Source organism: Galeopterus variegatus, unplaced genomic scaffold (genome assembly GCF_000696425.1).
Source record: "Galeopterus variegatus unplaced genomic scaffold, G_variegatus-3.0.2 Scaffold5161, whole genome shotgun sequence".
Taxonomy (NCBI): domain Eukaryota; kingdom Metazoa; phylum Chordata; class Mammalia; order Dermoptera; family Cynocephalidae; genus Galeopterus; species Galeopterus variegatus.
The window spans coordinates 113,192-133,701 of record NW_007731272.1 but is presented as its reverse complement, the minus strand read 5'-3'; positions in this window follow the sequence as shown (position 1 = coordinate 133,701).

Genomic DNA, 20,510 nt, shown 5'->3' with positions numbered 1-20,510 from the left:
GTGTCTGGCATAAAGCAGGCACCTCAATATAGTTACTGAGTTAAAAAAGAAAAAAGAGTGATTGAGTGCAAGGAGGGCTCATGCCTGTCTGTAGCTGTCCTCAAAGAGTTCAGGGAGTTGAGGCAGAATAAAGTCTGAGTCACTGGAGGGACTTGGTCCTCCACTTGACTAATAGAAATTACAAAGATCAAAGCAGAGGAGGTGCTGAGCTGCCTTGATGGCTCAAGAGTTGCCTTGGGACGGTCAGCAAATCATGCCTCCTTCCTCTGCCTCCTTTCCTGATTACCCTCCCACCCCACTGTCCCCATATCAGCTGCAACTGATTCTAAACCACACTAGGTTTCCTCCTCCTTCCTCCAGACCTAATGGTGCTTGTCCTCAGTATCTGCCTAGTTGTCCACATGAGAGATTTGAGTCATCTTTTGCTTCCCCACAGCCCACTGAATGGAGCCCACAGTTCCATTTCCCCACTGAAATGAGAAAATCCAACTCGACCTTAATTACAAGTACCAAGCGCCAGGCACTTCTGTACATGACTAGTTTAAAAGACCTCATCTAATCCTCACAAATAACCCTTTATGTTACAGTAAATAAATAGGAGGCTCAGAGTGCTTAAGTGGCTTTCCCAAGGTCACACAGCTGGATATGGAGATTTCTACCAAGTTTGATGATAGACTGTAAAACCCCTACTCTTTCCATGCTGTCAAATTACCTGCAGTTCAGATGTTCCCTTCTCTTCTTTCCTCCATCATCTCCATTCTGGAGTTGAGCACTCACTTTTGCTCCCATGGAACCTGCACATCTCTCTGCTACAGCTCTCATCCCGTGAGGTGGTAATTATTCATATGCTCACCTGTCTCCTGCTAGCAGTGTCTTATCCTTCCATCTAGTTCCCATTCTCAGATCATTGCCAGATATGCATAGTACCAGTTTCATAAATACTTTAAAAAATTAATTCAATTCCTTCATTTCTAATTGCCAAACATAATATTTTTCATGGAGTAGAGGTTTACAACTCAGACAATTGTGAGAAGATCTCCCCTATGAACCCATGCTTTTCTGTAAGAACAAACCTATTAAAAAATGGCCAGGGTTCTGTTCAGATACTATTGCTGTAAGAGAAGAACAGCCAAACTACTTCCATGCGCATCAGTCAGAGGGGATGAAACTCCCAAGGTGCTTGCTGCTCTCCATGGGATGGGCCTGCCTGGAAGAGCTCGTGAGTCCAGTGGAGAGAGGCTAGGTAAGTCAGAGAATCCACTCCTTCCAGAAGCCTGAAGCAGCTTTACCCCATTTTCTCACTGCATTTTCCAGATCTTGTTGCCACAAGACATTCTCTTAAAAAATTAACAACAACAAAAACAAGGAAAAAGTAACTTTTGGCTTTCTCTATGTTTCTTGCTGTACATCTGTACTTTTCTTCCTTCAGCATCACAGCTTGACTTTTTCTTTATCCATTCCATTCTCTCTGTCTTTCAGAATTCATGCCTGGAATCCAAGCAGACTCAAGAAAAGAATTTTTTAAATTGCCTGCTGTTCTGAAGAGAAGAAATAAAGCAACACAAGCCTGATTTCCTGAGGAGGGAAGAAGAGGCAGCCATCCTGGTTGCCAACTCATTCTAGTGTTAAAGTAATCCCCGAACTTGCCTGGCAAAAAACAAACCAACAATTACCCCAAACGAGAAATATGGTGGGGTCTTTTTCTTGTTTGTTTTTTTGCCTACATGACAGAAATGACTGAAGATTTTTTTCTTGCTCTCAAAATAACCCATCTTGCCCCAGCAGGGAAGAAAACAAAAGTACTGCTCTGTTACATCACGCACTGAGAATATTGCCGGCATGTTTCAAAGAACGGGTCGTAGGCNTATGTTTCTTGCTGTACATCTGTACTTTTCTTCCTTCAGCATCACAGCTTGACTTTTTCTTTATCCATTCCATTCTCTCTGTCTTTCAGAATTCATGCCTGGAATCCAAGCAGACTCAAGAAAAGAATTTTTTAAATTGCCTGCTGTTCTGAAGAGAAGAAATAAAGCAACACAAGCCTGATTTCCTGAGGAGGGAAGAAGAGGCAGCCATCCTGGTTGCCAACTCATTCTAGTGTTAAAGTAATCCCCGAACTTGCCTGGCAAAAAACAAACCAACAATTACCCCAAACGAGAAATATGGTGGGGTCTTTTTCTTGTTTGTTTTTTTGCCTACATGACAGAAATGACTGAAGATTTTTTTCTTGCTCTCAAAATAACCCATCTTGCCCCAGCAGGGAAGAAAACAAAAGTACTGCTCTGTTACATCACGCACTGAGAATATTGCCGGCATGTTTCAAAGAACGGGTCGTAGGCTGGAAGTCCTGGGAAACTAGTGAGTGCTGCTGGCTTGGGTGGTAAAGCTGAAGTTTAGAGAAAATGAGTGCTTTTGTGGAGAAAGTAAATCAGGACTTTTCATTGTCTTAAACTTAGTGGTTTCAGACTCATCTTTGTCTTCATTTCCCCAAACTTTCAAACGTTAGGAATATGAGTGCAATGACTTCTAAAGCCGACTGCCTAGAGCTGAGCCAGTCTTCTCAGGTTAAAGGCACCGTCCTCCACAAGACTTTGTTTACAACATCAGCCCCAAGCACCAGAGTTCCCAGCCATCCTCACTTCTGACCAGCTGACTGCAAACTCAGGGGTTCCCACTACCTCCTCGGGTTTGGTAATTCACTGGAATGACCCACGGAACTCAGGAAAAGTGCTATATCTATGATTATAGTGTTATTTTTGGCAAAAAAAAAAAAAAAAAAATACAAATCAGAACCAGCCGAAGGAGAGATGCATAGGGTGAGGTCTGGGAGTGTCCCAAACGTGAACCTTCTGTTATCCCTGAGGATGTGTTACCTTCCTGTTACATTGTGTAGTATTCCCAACCACAAGAGCTCACTGGAGCTTTTTACTGGAGTTTCATCATGCTGGCATGACACATTGAACAACTGGCCATGAAACTAAACCTCCAGCCTGTCTATTTTCTGGGAGGTCGACTGTTAATGCATGCCCCAAATCCCAATGCTCTAATTCCATGGCTGCTGTTTCCTGCATAGTCAGCCCCCATCCTGAGTTATCTTGTTAGCATAAACTATCTAAGGACCCACCATGAGTCACCTCATTAGTGCAGACTATCCAGTGTGGGCTGAGGGTCCCTCATGAATAACAGACACTTCTAAACTGAGAAAGTTCCAAGAATTTAGAGGTTACCTCCCAGGAAAGGGGGACAAAGAGAAGCTGAATTCTTTATCACACAGTGAGGAAGCCCAAAATCAGACTCTATGACCTGATGCATTTCACCATTTTGCCTCTTCTCAGCCTTTGTCTCTTCAGAGCAAACAGTCTCAACCCAGCATAAGATTCTGAGAGACCATATAATTGGATCTCCTCTGCAGTCTTTGAAAAGTCCCTTAACTTGCTGAGACTCAGTTTTCCCAATTGTAAGTGAAAGTACTAGACTGTAATATTTCTATGAACTACATCGAATTGATAATTCTATGGTTAAGCCCCTAAAGCTCCCTAAGACAATTTTTTCATCTTTAAAATAGGGAGGTTAGATTAGATGATTTCTAAGTTCTCTTGGTGGGCTAAATACCTGCGATTTTAGTATCTTACAACCTTTGCAATGTGTAAGGAAGAGATACATCACTGCTATTCCACATGGCAATCCCATTTTCTTGTCTATTTTTCTCTCCTCTCCCAGAAATAAGATAGTGGCTGGGCTAATACCTTTTCAAGTGCCCCTTACATAGATGGATACTGAAGGTTTTCCACCTTGTTTCTGGGGAAATAAAAGAAACAGAAGGTAGAACAAAGGAATAAATTTTAAAGTCTGTGCTAGAGAAGGCTGGATACAGGACCAGCCAAGAAGGCATAGCTGAAAGAATTTTTGTCCCTTAGGTAAATAGTATTTTTGCATTACCTCCTGTGTTGAAAAAAGTATAGAACACCGTATACAAGAAAAGGGCCTCAATTCCAAAATGTGGGCATTTTCCAACTGTCAGGCAGATGTGCTTTTCTGAAGGCCCATGAACATTTTGTACTTAAAGTAAGAAGTAAATTAAAGCTATACAATAATGCTTCTAATGTTCCCCAAAGCAAAAGCAAGAAGTTTCCCTCTTCTGGGCTCCAAAAGCCCCTTGTTCCATGCCTTTGCCATTGATATTGACAATAAAACCATCTACTTACTAGTGTGTCTGACCCTCTGAATCAATAGCCTACAGACATTTTTGATCACACACTCTCAAAATGGGTAACAAATTCACCCCTCAAATAGCCCCAAACATTTATCATTTATTTTAAAATTATGCATGTGTCTTATTTTATAAAATATATCTATTCAAATATGCTTTATTACTTTTGGAAATCATTGTGTATTGCAATGTGGTATAACAATTTGAAGATAGGGCTCAGTGTTCAGTTTATTTTAATATTTGGTTTCAATGGTCATCATAACTGAAAATTATAAGAATAAATAATGAGAGTCCGAATAGAAGAACTGTATCATTGGCTAGGCTTCCTACATCTTGATAATCATTTTTTGCATAATTGTATGCAAAGATTTTAGTTCACATCTGGTGAGTATATTTTTATGGTCCCAGAGGTCCTTTGGTTTTTCTTGCAAGCAAAATAGGAGGTGCTGCATTGTTACATATAATCAATTATATATATATTAGATATTTTTAATAGACTTTATTTTTTACAGCAGTTTTAGGTTCACAGCACAATTGAGCAGAAAGTAAAGAGAGCTCCCATGTACTCCTGTCCCCATACACCCACAGCTTTCCTCATTATCAACATCCTGCACCTGAGTGGTACATTTGTTGTGATCAATGAACCTACATTGACACACCATTACTACCCAAAGTCCGTAGTTTACATTAGGGTCCACTCTTGGTGTTATACATTCTGTAGGTTTTGACAAATGTATAATGCCATGCACCCAATACTATAGTATCATTACTCTAAAATCTTCTATGCTCTGCCTATTCATTTATCCCTCCCATCCAAGACCTGGCAACCATTGATTTTTTACCGACTTTACTGTTTTGCCTTTCCCAGAATGTTATATTGTTCGAATCATACAACCTGTAGCCTTCTCAGGTTGATTTATTTTACTCAGTTATATGCATTTAAGTTTCCTCTATATCTTTTCATGGCTCTATAGCTTATTTCTTTTTAGTGTTGAATAATAATATTCCATCGTATAGATACACCACCACTTATTTATGCATTCACATAGTGAAGAACACCTTGGTTGCATCCAAGTTTTGGCAATTATGCTTAAAGCTGCTATAAACATCTGTGTGTAGGATTTGCATGGATATAAGTTTTCTACTCACTTGGGTAAATACCAAGGACCACATTGCTGGATTGTATGTAAGAGTTTTGTAGGAAACTGCCAAACTGTCTTCCAAAATGGTGGTACCATTTTTTCATTCCTACCAGCAATGAATGAGAGTTCCAGTTGCTCCACGTCCTCACCAGCATTTGGTGGTGTCAGTGTTTGGATTTTTGCCATTCCAATAGGTACATTGTGGTATCTTACTGCTGTTTTAATTTGCAATTCCCTAATGACATATGATGTTGAGCATTTTTTCATATGCTTATTAGTGCTGTGTATACTTTGATGAGGTGTCTGTTCAGATTTTTTGCCCATCTTTTAACGTGGTTGTTTTCTTATTGTTAAATTTTAATATTTTTTGTATATTTTGGATAACTTGAGCATTTTTTCATATGCTTATTAGTGCTGTGTATACTTTGATGAGGTGTCTGTTCAGATCTTTTGCCCATCTTTTAACGTGGTTGTTTTCTTATTGTTAAATTTTAATATTTTTTGTATATTTTGGATAAGAGTCCTTTATCAGGTATGACTTTTGAAAATATTTTCTCCCTGTTTGTGGCTTGTCTTCTAATTCTCTTCACAGTGTCTTTCACAGAGAATGGTTTTCAATTTCAATGAAGTCCACCTTGTCAGTAATTTCTTTAATGTTGTATCTAAAATGTCATTGTCAAATCCAAGGTCATCTCGATTTTCTTCTAAGAGTCTTATAGGTTTGCATTTTATATCTGGGTGCATCAGGTCCAAAATATGACCTGTTTTGAGTTAATTTTTGTGAATGGTATAAGGTCTGTGTCTAGATTCATTTTTTGCATGTGATGTCCAGTTGTTCCACTGCCATTTGTTGAAAAGACTATCTTTTCTTTATTGTATTGCCTTTGCTCCTTTGTCACAAATCAGTTGACTATATTTTTATGGTTTTATTTCTGTTCCATTGATGTATTTATCTGTTCTTTTGCCCATACCACACTGTCCCGATTACTGTAGTTTTATAATAAGTCTTGAAGTCAAGTAACATCCGTCTTCTGACTGTTTTTCTCCTTCAATATTGTTCACTATTCTGCGTCTTCTGCCTCTCTATATAAATATTGAATCATTTTGTCAATATGCACAAATAACTTGCTGGGATTTTATTGGGGTTATGTTGACTCCACAGATCAATTTGGGAAGAACTGACATCTTGACAATACTGAGTCTTCCTTGCCAGGACCATGAAATAACTCTCCATTTACTTAGTTCTTCTTTGATTTCTTTTGTCAGAGTTTTAAAATTATCCTTGTTTAGCTCTTGCAGGTATTTTATTAAATTTATACTTAAATATGTAATTTTGGGGGTGCTAATGTAAATGATATTGTGTTTTGAATTTCGAATTCTGATTGTTTATTACTGGTATATAGGAAAGTTGTTGACTTTTGAATAATAACTTTGTATTTTGCAACCTTGCTATGATCACTTAAGCACTTGTCAGTTCCAGAAGTATTTTGTTTTTGTTTGTTTTTGGTCTTTGTCTGTTATTTTGGATTCTCTCAATTTTTTCTCAATGTTTTGTCAATTATTTTGGATTTTTAGAGATAATCATATCTGCAACAAAAAGTTTTATTTTTTCCTTTCCTTTATACATAATAACAAAATAATGTGTGCTCTTTGTAAAAGAATTAAGTGGCACAGAAAGCTATAAAGTAAAAAGTAAATATTTTCCCACCTCATTCCCTACAAGTAACAATTACTTTTTAAATTGTGTGTTCTTCTAGTTATTTTCTATGAGTATATAGGCTTATATATAGTTGTGTCCTTTTTTATCCTACGAAGAATCTGATCTCATTATATATGCAGTCTATAACTTGTACTTTTCTCCACTTATCCATATTAGGCCACAGAAATATACATCACCAGTTTTCCAGCGGCAAAGTAATACTTTATGTTATTTTACCATAAGGTATTTAACCAATATCTTATTGGGTAGCCACTTGTTTCTCTGTACATGTATTTTTTGCCCATATGCAAGAATATTTGTGGTATAAAATTCCCAGAAGAATTGCTAGGCTAAAGAAAGTCATATTTTAAATTTTGTGGGTTTTTTTCTTTTTTCTTTTTTTTATTGTAACATAGTTGATTGTGCATATCTGTGGGGTACAGAGTTGAATATCAATACCTATGTGCAAGTCATATTTTAAATTTTGATTGAAACTACTAATTTTAGCTTTGATGTGTCTTTGGAAAGTTCAGATTGGAAGGCATTACTCTTGTCCTTCAAGATAAAGCTGGAAAAATTGAAAATCAATGCTTTTCATGGACCTATTGGAGAACTGAGATGACAGGGCAAACAAAGCATCACTCTAAAATCCATAGAGATGGGCACATCCGGAGAGAGACAGCTCAGATGGAAGCCACTGGAGTTGTCAATGTAGGAACACTTAAATGGTAGTTATGATGAATTTCTTGAGTCTTAGTATGGACTAGTGTGAAAATGAGAAATTCTTGAAGGCTGTGGTCTTGGGGGTATGTGTCCTCATACTTTGGTGGACTTTAACTCCAGAAACTCCACCAGGGTCTCCCTGTTTCTTTCAGGGGGAAGGGAAAATAATCATTGTGAAATAAAGCCAGAAATTCTTCCACAAGAAAGACCCAATTTCCTGGGGAAAGACTTTGCCAGAGTCTCATTCTAAATGGGGGGAGGGAACTCTTCCCACTAAGTTCCCTCTAGGCTTCCAGTCTTACCTAAGAGAGAAAAATATATAATAGAGGGAATTGACTTTCAATAAATAGATTGAGAACACTGCAGCCAGAGAACAGAGTAGGGGGTGGGAGGGGGGGAATTATGCAATTGAAGAAAAATCTGTGAATGTCACAACCCCAAAACATAAGCTCACTAAAAGACTAATTTAAATGGGAATGTAGGATTCACCCCTCCCCCCACACGCATTACCACCACCACCACCATCACCACAATATTTCAATAAAATAACAGTAGATTGTAGTTAAAGAAATGAAACACAGACTCTTTCTGAGCAGGGGTGCTTAGGGAAGTCCACAGTGAAGAGGGGAGACAAAGACAAGGACACAGGAATTTGAAGCCTCTGATACATGTAACTAAGGATATTTTAAACAAAGCCTCACTTCTAGCCAGATTTACATATATCTTTACACCAGATATACATTTACCTCGCTTCCTGTTACCTAATACAAAATATCTGGGTTGCAATAACAAACTATAAGGCATTCCAGAGGCAAGAAAAAGAACCTCAGTGTGAAAAGACCAAATAATCCTCAGAACCAGACCCATTTACAATGGAGATGTAAGAACTATGAGACAGCAAATTTAAAATAATTGTGAATAGTATGTTAAGGGCTCTAATGAAAAAAGAAGACAACATGAAAGAACAGATAGTAATCCAAGCAGAAGGATGGAAAATCTGAATAAGAATCAAAGGGAAATGCTAGAAGTCAAAAGATTGTTACATAAATGAAGGATATCTTTGATGGCCTCATTAGAAGTCTGAACATGGGCATCAAAAAATTATTGAGCTTGAATATAGGTCAATAAAACCTTTCAAATTGAAATGCAAAGGGGAAAAAAAGGCCAGAACAGGATATTCAAGAATTGTGGGAAAATTTCAAAAGGTCTAATGTACCCATACTTGGAATACCAGAAAGAAAAGAGAGAATACTACAGCAGAAATATTTAAAGTACTAACGCTGAGAATTTCCCAGAATTTATGACAGATACCAAATTATAGATCCCATTCAGTAAGCTTAGAGAACACCTAGCAGGATAAATAAAAAAAAAAAAAACCCAAAACATACTATGCCTAGACATATTATTTAAATTGCAGAAAACCAGAAATGAAGAGAAAATCTCAAACGAAACTGTAAGAAAAAAACTTTATCCCTAGGGGTACAGGGATAAGAAGTACAGTAGGCTTTTTATCAGAAACCATGTGAGCAAAAGGAGAGTGAAATGAAGTTTAAAGTGTTGAAAGAAAAAAGAACCCCATTAATCTAGAATTCTATATCCAGCAAAATTATCCTTCAAAAGTAAAGGAGAAATAGAGACTTCTCAGGCAAACAAAAATTGAGGAAATACATCACCAGCATATCTGCCTTTCAAGTTAAAAGTGGTTCCTTAGAAGGAAATAATACAGGGCAGAAACTTGGGTGTGTGTTGTGTATGTGTATATATGTCTTTATATAGAGAGAGAAGAGTGCCTGAGGAGGAATGGGTGAAAGTAAAAATCTTTTATTTTTTTATTTTTAACTGGTCTAAAAGATAACTGTTTAAAGCAATGATGGTATCAACGAAGTGGGCCAGTATAGCATATTGACAAGTGAAGTGAATGACAGTAATGTCACAAGGGGAGCAGGGAATAGTTGGGGATACTCCAAATATGCAAAGCTAGTTCAATATTAGAAAATCCACTATATCAACAGGATAAAGAAGAAAAATCATAGCAATTTTTGCAGAAAAACGGTTTGTCAAAACCTACCACTCATTCATGATAAAAACTCTAATGAACTAGGAATAAAAGGTAATTTCCTCATGTGTTAAAGAATGTCTTCACAAAAACCTACAGCTGATATTATACTTAATGGTGAGAGACTGGACATTATTCAGAGATTGAGAACAAGGCAAAGTTGTTCTCTCTCACCATTCTCATTGTACGTTACATTAGAAGTACTTACTAGTATGATAAGACAAGAAAAAAAGCCAAATTTACAAATTGGAAAGGATTATCTAAATAAAACCATTTGCAGATGACATGATCATCTACGTAGAAAATTCTGAAGTATATGTAAAAATCTGTAACTAATGAGTAAATATAGGAAGGTTGAAAGATACAAGGTCAATAAAGATGTCAGTTGTTTTCATATTTACCAGCAATGAACAATTGGAATTTGAAATTTAAAAAATCCCCACCCATTTACAAAGTCATTGAAAAATGAAATACTGACATATAAACCTAACAAAATATGTGCAGGATCTGTATGCAGAAAACTACAAAACACTGATGAAAATGTCTTAGTCTGTTTTCTGTCACTTAGAATACATGAAACTGAGTAATTTATTAAAAATAGAAAATTTATTTCTCACAGTTTTAGAGGCTGGGAAGCCTGACATCTTCTCCCTGGTGGGAACTCTCTGCAGAATCCCACGATGACCCAGGACATCTCATGGCAAGGTAGCAAGAGCATGCTATTGTGCTTTCTTTCTCTGCTTGTAAAGCCTCCAGTCTACTTCCATGATAACCCATTAATCCATTAACACATTAATCCTTTCATGAGGGTATAGCTCTCATAATTCAACCACCATTTAGAGACCCCACCTTTCGAATACTGTAGTCAGATTACCCTCTGAATATTCTTACAATGGGAATTAAGTTTCAAAATGAGCTTTGGAGGGGACAGCCATTCAAAGCTTAGCAGAAATTAAAGATCTAAATAAATGAAGAGATATTTCATGCTTATGAATTGTAAGACTTGATATTGTTAAGGTATTAATTCTTCTTAGTTTGATTTAGGGATGCAACACAATACCAATCAAATTCCAACAAGCTATTTGCAGATATTGGCAGATTGATTTTAAATTTTATGGGGAAAAGAAAAATACCTAGAATAACTAATGTAATAGTGAAGAAAAACAAAGCTAAAGGACTCACATTACCTGATTTTAAGACTTATTACAAAGGTACAGTAATCAATACCATATAGTATTGGCAAATGATAGATACAGAGATCAATGGAACAGAATAGTGAGCCCAGAAATAGACCCACACAAATATAGTCAACTGATTTTTGACAAAAGAGCAAAGACATTTCCGGTGAGTTTGGTGATAAATTGTTAGACAATTCAAAAGAACAAACCGTGAAAGAAAATAAGGGTAAGTTGGACTGTATTAAAATTTAAAATTCTGCTCTGTGAAAGACATTGTTAGAATGCAAAGACAAGCCAAAGGATAGACCAAAATATTTGCAGAACACATATCTAATAAGGGATTTGTATTCAAAATACATAAAGAACTCTTAAAACTCAATAAGAAAACAAACAATCAAATTTAAAAATGGGTGCAAGATCTGACTACCTCGCCAAATAAAATACCTTGATGGAAAATAAGCAAAGGAAAAGATGCTCAACATTGTTTGCCATTAGGGAAATGAAAATTTAAACAACAGTGAAATACTACTAATCATCTGTTAGAAAGAATGAAATCCTAAAAACTGACAATACCAATTGTTGGCAAGGATGCAGAACAAGAAGTATCATTTCTTTGCTGGTGGGAATGCAAAATGTTACAGCCACTTTGGGAGACAGGCAGTTTCTTATAAAGCTAAACATAGTCTTACCAAATTATCTAGAAATTGTGCTCCTAGGAATTAACAAAACCGATTTGAAAATTCATATACACCAAAAACACTGAATGCAAATGTTTATAGCATCGTTATTGTAGCTGATAAAGTTGTTTCCCTAGGAGGTATGGGGGTTAACATTTCTAAAACCACTATACATGTAAATTGAATCACGATGAACAATTAAGTAAATGGATGGTTAAGGGGGAGGTTACAAATAAGCAAGGAAAATAAACTAGAATGATCCGTGTAGTAATGGATAAGAATTGGTGACAGTATAAATTCATATTTTGCTTAATATAGATATGGTTGTTTACATATAGACACATATATAGATATGTATATGTAAAGGGATTAGTATATACACATATTAATATATTTCCTTATTCTGTCTGCTGAGAGGAGCTAGAAACAAAGACACCCCAGCAGCACCAAGCATGGTTCATATCCTGATCTTATACCATTTTCTAATAAAAGGAACCAGGGATCCTTGGAGAAATAGCTCATTCTAAGACTGAGGCAGTAAATATACAAGATGAGCCCGGAGTGTCTCGTAGGGCTACAAAATAGAAAAGTGTTATCATTTTTTCTTCTTAAAGTACGATGATGGGGTTGTGTCAAAAGGACACAGGAGCCAATTAAAAGAGCTTCCAAAGGAAAAGCTGGAACAATTTGAGAAACGAAATAAAGTAGTATTAGATTGTGACTCAAAGTATAAAATAAAAATCTATGAATGCATACTGATACAAAGAAATGATTGCTTAAATAAGTGGAGAAGACAAAAATCTCCCATGCAAAACTCCAAATAATTTTATGTAGATAATTCACCATCACAGAGTTGAAGCATACCTCTCCACTCCTTACGTGTGGGCTGCACAGAGTGATTTCCTTTCAAAGTGCACAGTATGGAAAGTGGGAAAAGAGAATACAGAGGAGAAACCTGGCAAGCATACTTTTACTGAGTGGTCAAGATTAACGTCAATAATGAGATGGTGTGTGGAGTCTATGTACCCTTGATATATGATGTGATGTTGTTTGGTCTTCCTCTCAAGAACATATAACCCCATTTGCTATTCCCTGTCTTTTTGATAATAGCCAGTCTAACTGGAGTGAGATGATACCAATGCTGGTGAGGATGCGGAGAAAGGGGAACCCTACTACACTGTTGGTGGGACTGTAAATTAGTGCAGCCACTATGGAAAACTGTATAGAGGTTCCTCAAACAACTACAGGTAGAACTGCCATATGATCCAGCAATCCCAATGCTGGGTATATACCCAAAGCAATGGAAATCATCATGTCAAAGGGATACCTGCACTCCCACATTCATCACAGCTCTATTTACAATAGCCAAGAATTGGAACCGACCTAAATGTCCATCAATGGATGATTGGATAAGGAAACTGTGGTATATTAACCACATTTACACAATGGAATACTACTCTGCCATTAAAAAGAATGGAATGCTGCCATTTGCAACAACATGGATGAACTTAGAAAAAATTATGTTTAATGAAATAAGCCAGGCACAGAAAAAGAAATACTGTGTGTCCTCACTCATTAGTGGGAGCTAAAAAAATACACAAATAAATAAAAACAGGAAGAAAGAAAGATACAACAATCAAAATAATACATTGAACTTTCAAAAGGAGAGAACAGAACTGAGGTTACCAGAGGAGGGAAAGGGAGAGAGGTATGGGAGGTAACGGAGAAACTGGAAAAGGGCCGCAGAAAATGATTACATTGTGTGATGTTGAATATACTAATTATTCTGATTTGAGATCACATATTACACATAGGTGTTGATATTCAACTCTGTAGCCCCCAGATATGTACAATCAACTACGTTCCAATTAAAGAACAAACAAACATATAATCCCATTAGAGGCATGAGGAAAAACATCAAACAATCCCAGTTGGGGAACATTCTACAAAATACCTAACCAGCCCTCTTCAAAACCGTCAAGGTCATCAAAAACAAGGAAAAATCTGAAAAACTGTCATAGCCAAGAGGAGCCTAGGGAGACATGATGACTAAATATAATGTGGTATCTGGGATGAATCCTGGAACAGAAATGTCACATTAGGTAAAAACTAAAAATATCTGAGTGAAGTAATGACATTAGTTAATAATAATATATCAATGTTACTTCATTAATTGTGACAAATATACCACCGTAATGTACTGGGATGAATCCTGGAACAGAAATGTCACATTAGGTAAAAACTAAAAATATCTGAGTGAAGCAATGACATTAGTTAATAATAATATATCAATGTTACTTCATTAATTGTGACAAATATACCACCGTAATGTGAGACATTAATAGTAAGGGAAACTGGGTGTGAGGTGTATGGAAATCCTCTGTACTATCTTCTATTTTTTCTGCATATCTAAAACTATTATAAAATTTAAAATTTGTTAAAAAAATGTATTGACATTGACAAACTACTCCATAAAACTGTGTCAATGTATACTTCCACCAACTATGTATGGGATTTTCTGTTTCTCTGTTACCTTTGATCAAAGTGAATATTATCAATCCTTTTAATATTTGTCAATTTGAAAGGTGACAAATCATATCTCATTGTTTAAATTTACATTTTTAAATTATGAGTGAGATTTAGCATCCTTCCACTCATTGATTGATTATTTGTATTTTTCTATAACCATATGTTGCTATCCTTTGCTCATTTTTCAAACTGCTTGTCAGTCTTTTTCCTGTGCAGAACTTTTTCTATGGTAAAAAAAGAAAAAAAAGAAAAAAGAAAAAAAAAAATTAACCCTTTCCTTTCAGAGGTTTACAAATATTCGTTCAGACTGTTTTCATTTGACATTCTCTAAGTTGTTTTTTTTTTTAATTTTGCAAAAAATTTAAATGGTTTACATAATCAAATCTCTTTATTTACAATTTCAGGGTTTAATCACAATTCAATTTCATTCCAAAATTAAGTCCCCAGTGGCTTGATTACTGTAAATGGGTCCCTTCAAGCCAGTCCCTAGTTATTTTAGGTGTTGTAGAAAGGAAGTCTCAGATGGGTCACAACCCACCGTCCGTTTACGTTCCTTCTGGGCATTGGTCTTGTTCTTCTGTCTTTTGTTCTATGAAAGCCATGTGGAGTCAGATACCCACATCTTTCCTGGAGACACCAGCCCCCATGCTGTCATTATATAATCTCAGGTTCCAGTCCTTGGGATGTCAGAATAGGTTGGGTTCCATGTGGTGGCAGAAAAGCCTTCCTTTTTGAAGTACATTTTTCATGTGGTTTCTGTACACCTCTGGCAACTCACTAGTTAATTCTTAATATCCTCTTCTGGCTTTTCCCAATTTCCTAATGATTGAAAGCTAGATTTATGCTCAAGGATTCAGTCCTTGACCTCTTCTTTTCTCTGACAGAATTCACTTCTTTGGTGACCTCAGTTCATTTCATGGTTAGAGCTAATGCTTCCCGGCTTTACATATTCCCAGCTAGAATTCCACCCTGGACTTCTCTCCTTTCCAGACTCCCATATCCAAGTGACTATTCAGCATCTCCACTTGTTTATCTAATAGACATCTCATAGTTAACTTGTCTAAAATTGAACTCCGTATTTTCACTTTCAATCTTGAGCACCCCAGTAATTATATAAGTCCATTATTCTAAGTGCTCGGGCCAAAAATTTTGGAGTCATTCCTTACATTTCATCTCACACCCATATCCAATCTGTCTGGAAATTCAACTAGCTCTAACATCAAAATATGTCTATAATCCAAATATTTCTCAACATGTTTAGTGATCCTGGTCCAAAGCATCATCATTTTTGTTTGTTTTGAAATACTGCCTATGCTTCCTAACTGACCCTCCCACTTAAGACCTGCACCTTATATTCTGTTCTCTATATAGCCCCCAGAGAGATCCTTTTAAAACATGTCAGAATATACCACTTCTCTGCTCAAAATTCTCAAATGGCATTCCATATTACTCACTAAAACCCAAACGCTTACAATTGACCTTAAGGCCCTAAATTATTCTGCCCCCCAGCTATTTCTCTGATCCCATCTCCAATGCTCCCCTACTTGCACCCTGAGCTCTAACCCTTTCAATCTTGAGCACCCCAGTAATTATATAAGTCCATTATTCTAAGTGCTCGGGCCAAAAATTTTGGAGTCATTCCTTACATTTCATCTCACACCCATATCCAATCTGTCTGGAAATTCAACTAGCTCTAACATCAAAATATGTCTATAATCCAAATATTTCTCAACATGTTTAGTGATCCTGGTCCAAAGCATCATCATTTTTGTTTGTTTTGAAATACTGCCTATGCTTCCTAACTGACCCTCCCACTTAAGACCTGCACCTTATATTCTGTTCTCTATATAGCCCCCAGAGAGATCCTTTTAAAACATGTCAGAATATACCACTTCTCTGCTCAAAATTCTCAAATGGCATTCCATATTACTCACTAAAACCCAAACGCTTACAATTGACCTTAAGGCCCTAAATTATTCTTCCCCCCAGCTATTTCTCTGATCCCATCTCCAATGCTCCCCTACTTGCACCCTGAGCTCTAACCGTAGGAGTTCTTTGCCATTCCTCGGATACACTAAGGATGCACCCACATGAGGGCCTTGGCACTGGCTGTTTCCTCTACTTCACAGGACACTCTTCCCCAGGTAACCCCAGAGCTAACTCTCACTTCCTTCAGTTGTCTTCTCATGACATTCCCCATAAGGGTCTTTTCCAAACACCCCACCTACAAAAGTAGATCCCCCAGCACTTTCGGCTTTAGTTTTCACCGTTGTGCTTGTCCCCAGTTGACATACTATCCCTGTTTGCTTTGTTTATTGCCTAGATTCCCCTACTAGAATATAAGCTTCATGTAGAACATGCATTTTACTACATTCATAGTTATATCCCTAGCAAAAAGAACAATGCCTAGTACTTAGCATATACTCAACAAATATTTGTTAAATAAGTAAATAAACTCCAATATGTGCTTGGCAACCAAACCTGAAGTAGACACCAAACACTAGATCTGATCCCATCTCTTGCCCCTTTTTCCTTCTAAGCTGTGGCCATATTTGTGTCCCTTGGTGCCTCAGTGGCCAGCATATTGTAGGCATTTAGTGCTTTCTTGATGAATAGAATTGAATTCCAAGACCCTTTGGAAACTGGAGAGGGGCTGCTAAGAGCAGAGTAGAGACTCTGAGAGCAGGTTGAGAGTATGACACTGGGGAGAATAAACAGAGGTACACAGAGACAGCCAGGGAGTGCCACCATGCCAGATCCAGTGTCATGTTGTGCTTTGGTTTGAATGTTTGCCCCCTCCGCCCCAAATTCAAATTTTGAAACTAGCCCGCAATGTGATGGTTTTAGGAGGTGAGGCCTTTGGGAGGTGGAGGGTATTATTGCCTTTATAAAAGAAGCTCCAGAGAGCTCCATGGGAGGACAGTGAGAAGGCTCCATCTATGAACCAGAAAGCAGATCCTCACTAGTAAGGAATCAGCCAGCACCTTGGTCTTGTACTTCCTAGCCTCCAGAACTGTGAGGAATAAATTTCAGTTGTGTATAAACTACCCAGTCTATGGTATTTTGTTATAGCAGTCCTAATGGACTAAGACAAGGTGGATGCAGAGATAAACATGACTCAGCCTTTCTTCTGTGCTGTTTTACCTTTCATGGGATCTAAGTTTCTTTTTATCCATTTCCAATTCCCAGCTAAAGGTAGCAGGATCATGTGATGGAAAGAGACCTGGACTTGGACGTTGGAAAGACCGGGGCTAGAAATCTAGCTTTGATACTTAGAGCTGAGTGAACGTGGATAAGTCATTCAATCTTTGAGAGTGTCATTTTTCTCGTCTATAAAGGGCAGCTAACGATGACTCCATCTCTAGATTTTCATGTGTATTAAATGAGAAAAGGTAGAAGGAAACGTTAATACCCATACCCAACACAGAGCAGGTACTCAGTAAACACAAGTTGAACCTATCCTGTTGGCAGGAATTGATAGACTATTTATATATGACCTTATATCCTTCTTGCTTTATTTATTTACAGCATTAGCTAATGAAATTTGTCTGTCTCTCTTTTAGACTCTTTTCCCATCCTTCCTCCCTTGTCTGTTCTCCTGTCTGATTCTCTGAACCACATAATCCTTATGCCAATTTAATTCTTCTTTTTACGCAAAAAACAAAAAACAAAAAACAAAAAAAAAACGGTAAACTGACTTTTAGAACAAACAAGAGCAAAAGAGAAGATGGTTGGATATTTTTATCCAGAGAAGTGAAGGAACCAGTGTACACACACACACACACACACACACACACACACACAAAAGGCTTGCATAGATGGAAAGGAGTGAAAATGAAAAGGAAGTGATTTCAATATCCCTGCCCCAGCACTGCCTACTCACAAAGCAGAGCTGCTTAACAGAGCTGCAGGAGGCCCCCCTAAAAGCATCCCTCTCTGTCTGGTGTCAGCAGGTGCCACTGTTAGGAAGTGGCAAGGGCAGGCGAAGGTTCAGAATGTCACAGGCTCTTGATGAGAAGGCACTGGGCACCCTCAGGAGGAGTTCTGGCTTCCGACTCACAGGAGAGAGGAAGAGGCTCCAGAATTAGGACTGAACTTGAATCCTGGGAGGACAGACTGAATGTCACAGGCTCTTGATGAGAAGGCACTGGGCACCCTCAGGAGGAGTTCTGGCTTCCGACCCACAGGAGAGAGGAAGAGGCTCCAGAATTAGGACTGAACTTGAATCCTGGGAGGACAGACTATCTCCAGGACCAGTGAGAATTATCCCAGAGGTGACACACTAGAAAGCATTAGAGAAAGTAAAAGCCACCTCCAGGATATGTCTTTCTGGGCTGTAACTGCAATGTTCTTGGGCTCCCCTCTGAGTTCCAATCCACTGCAGAGTAATTCCCACCTTGATTAAGACAAAGTTTTCTTCCCAGCACGATGTCCTCAAAAAATACATCCTTTAGGGCCATAAAAATCTATGCCAGTTACTAGTAGTTTGCTTTAGGCAATTAGCTAACATCTCTGAGATTCAGTTTCCTATCTATAAACTGGGAGTAATAATACCTGTCTCACAAAATTTAAAATATTAAATGAGAGAGCATATGGGTAACATAAATCTGCATTTGTCAATAACACCTCATCTGCTTAGAATATTTTCATGTCACAAAGCCTCTTTCTCTTTTCCAGTTCTCTGGAGAATTTCTGAAGTACGGATATAAATGTTAAAGGAAGGAAACACGATTCTCATTCCTATCATTGATGTCCCCCTGCCCACCCTTCACATTATTTCTCTAGTTTCTACACCTTACCAAGATCTATCCTCACCTCCTTTTCTCTCTAGAATGGCAACATAGTTGCCATGAACCACCCTAAGAACTAGTCTCTTTGAATAGTCTTGTGTGCATCACTTCTGCTCCCCAACCAAGGAGGCCCAAATAGTTTATCCTTGTAAATAAAGACAACAGAGTATGCAAATAATGCAAAGTTCTCTACTTAACCCTTGCCTTCCTACAATTCATTCTTTATATAGCCATAAAACTGCTCTTTTGAAAACTCGTAAGAATCTCACTCCTCTGCTGCAGCCTTCCAAAGACCTCCCATCTCATGAAGAGTAAAAAAAAAAAAAACAAACAAACAAAACAAACAAAAAAAAAACCTCACCTGCAAGGTCTCGCCCCTCTGCTTCTCAGGTTACAGCTTTCTTCTCTGGGCTGATAAGCAGCTTAGGGTGGTATGTGATTCCTTCCTCCATGGGGCTACTAGGTTAACAGAACAATCTTCCTAAATAACCAGTCTTATTACTTCACTCTTGTTTTAAAACCATTTACGGACTTATCTTTGTTTATTGGTGAATACCAGAAAGTGATTTATTTTGTGATCTCTATAGTCAGACAGAATCCTGGCTTCATCTCTGGGATCTGTGTGACCTTAGCAAGTTAAATCTCTCTTTGCTCCATTTTTAAAACGTGGATAATTATAGTATATAAATAAAATCTCCAGTACAGTGCCTACCTCCTAGTAAGTGATAAATAAATGGCAACTACTTCTGCTGAATTATATGGCAGAACCCAGACTCCTTATTGTATCATGCAAGACCCTTTTTAACATCATGTAAAACTATCTCACTTTAACATTCATCTTTTATCTCTGTCCTAATGGACAGTGCTCTCCAGCTACACTTAACTTTTCATTGTTTCCTAAGGAAAGCATATTTTTCATGATTGCCTTGCCCTGGCATAGGCTGGCCTTGGCCTTCATTTCCACATGGCAAATTTCTACTCAGTCTTCAAGACCCAGTTCAAGAATTGCATCAAGATAGTATGACTGAGTTCATCTGCTTTTTATACTTTCTGCATAAGAATCCCTTTGAAAGATGGAAAATATATTGTAATAAATAAATAAATACTTAACAACACTGGAAAATGTGAGAAGAGATCATCGGTATGGACCATAATTTTGATGTATATTTACAATTTCTACATTATAGAAAGCAGTCAGAATATCTCTATTTCTGGCTATCTGAGATATTTTTTGAAAAACTTCTGAATTAAAAAAAACCACTTGGAAATGATGGATAAAATGTAACATTCCTTTAAATGAGAAGCTAAGCTTCTGGGAAAAAATATATCTTCACGGACCTAAAACAGAGGGAAACTGAAAATTAAAGTTGCGAGCTGCCCCCCATGCAGCAACTCTCCTGGGAGCACTTGCAGTGTGTATAACCAAAAGGTTTGAGTTTTAATGGCTGCCAGGGAAGAAAACAAGGCCTTTGGTCTTTTTTTTTTTTTTTTTTTTTTTTTTTTTTT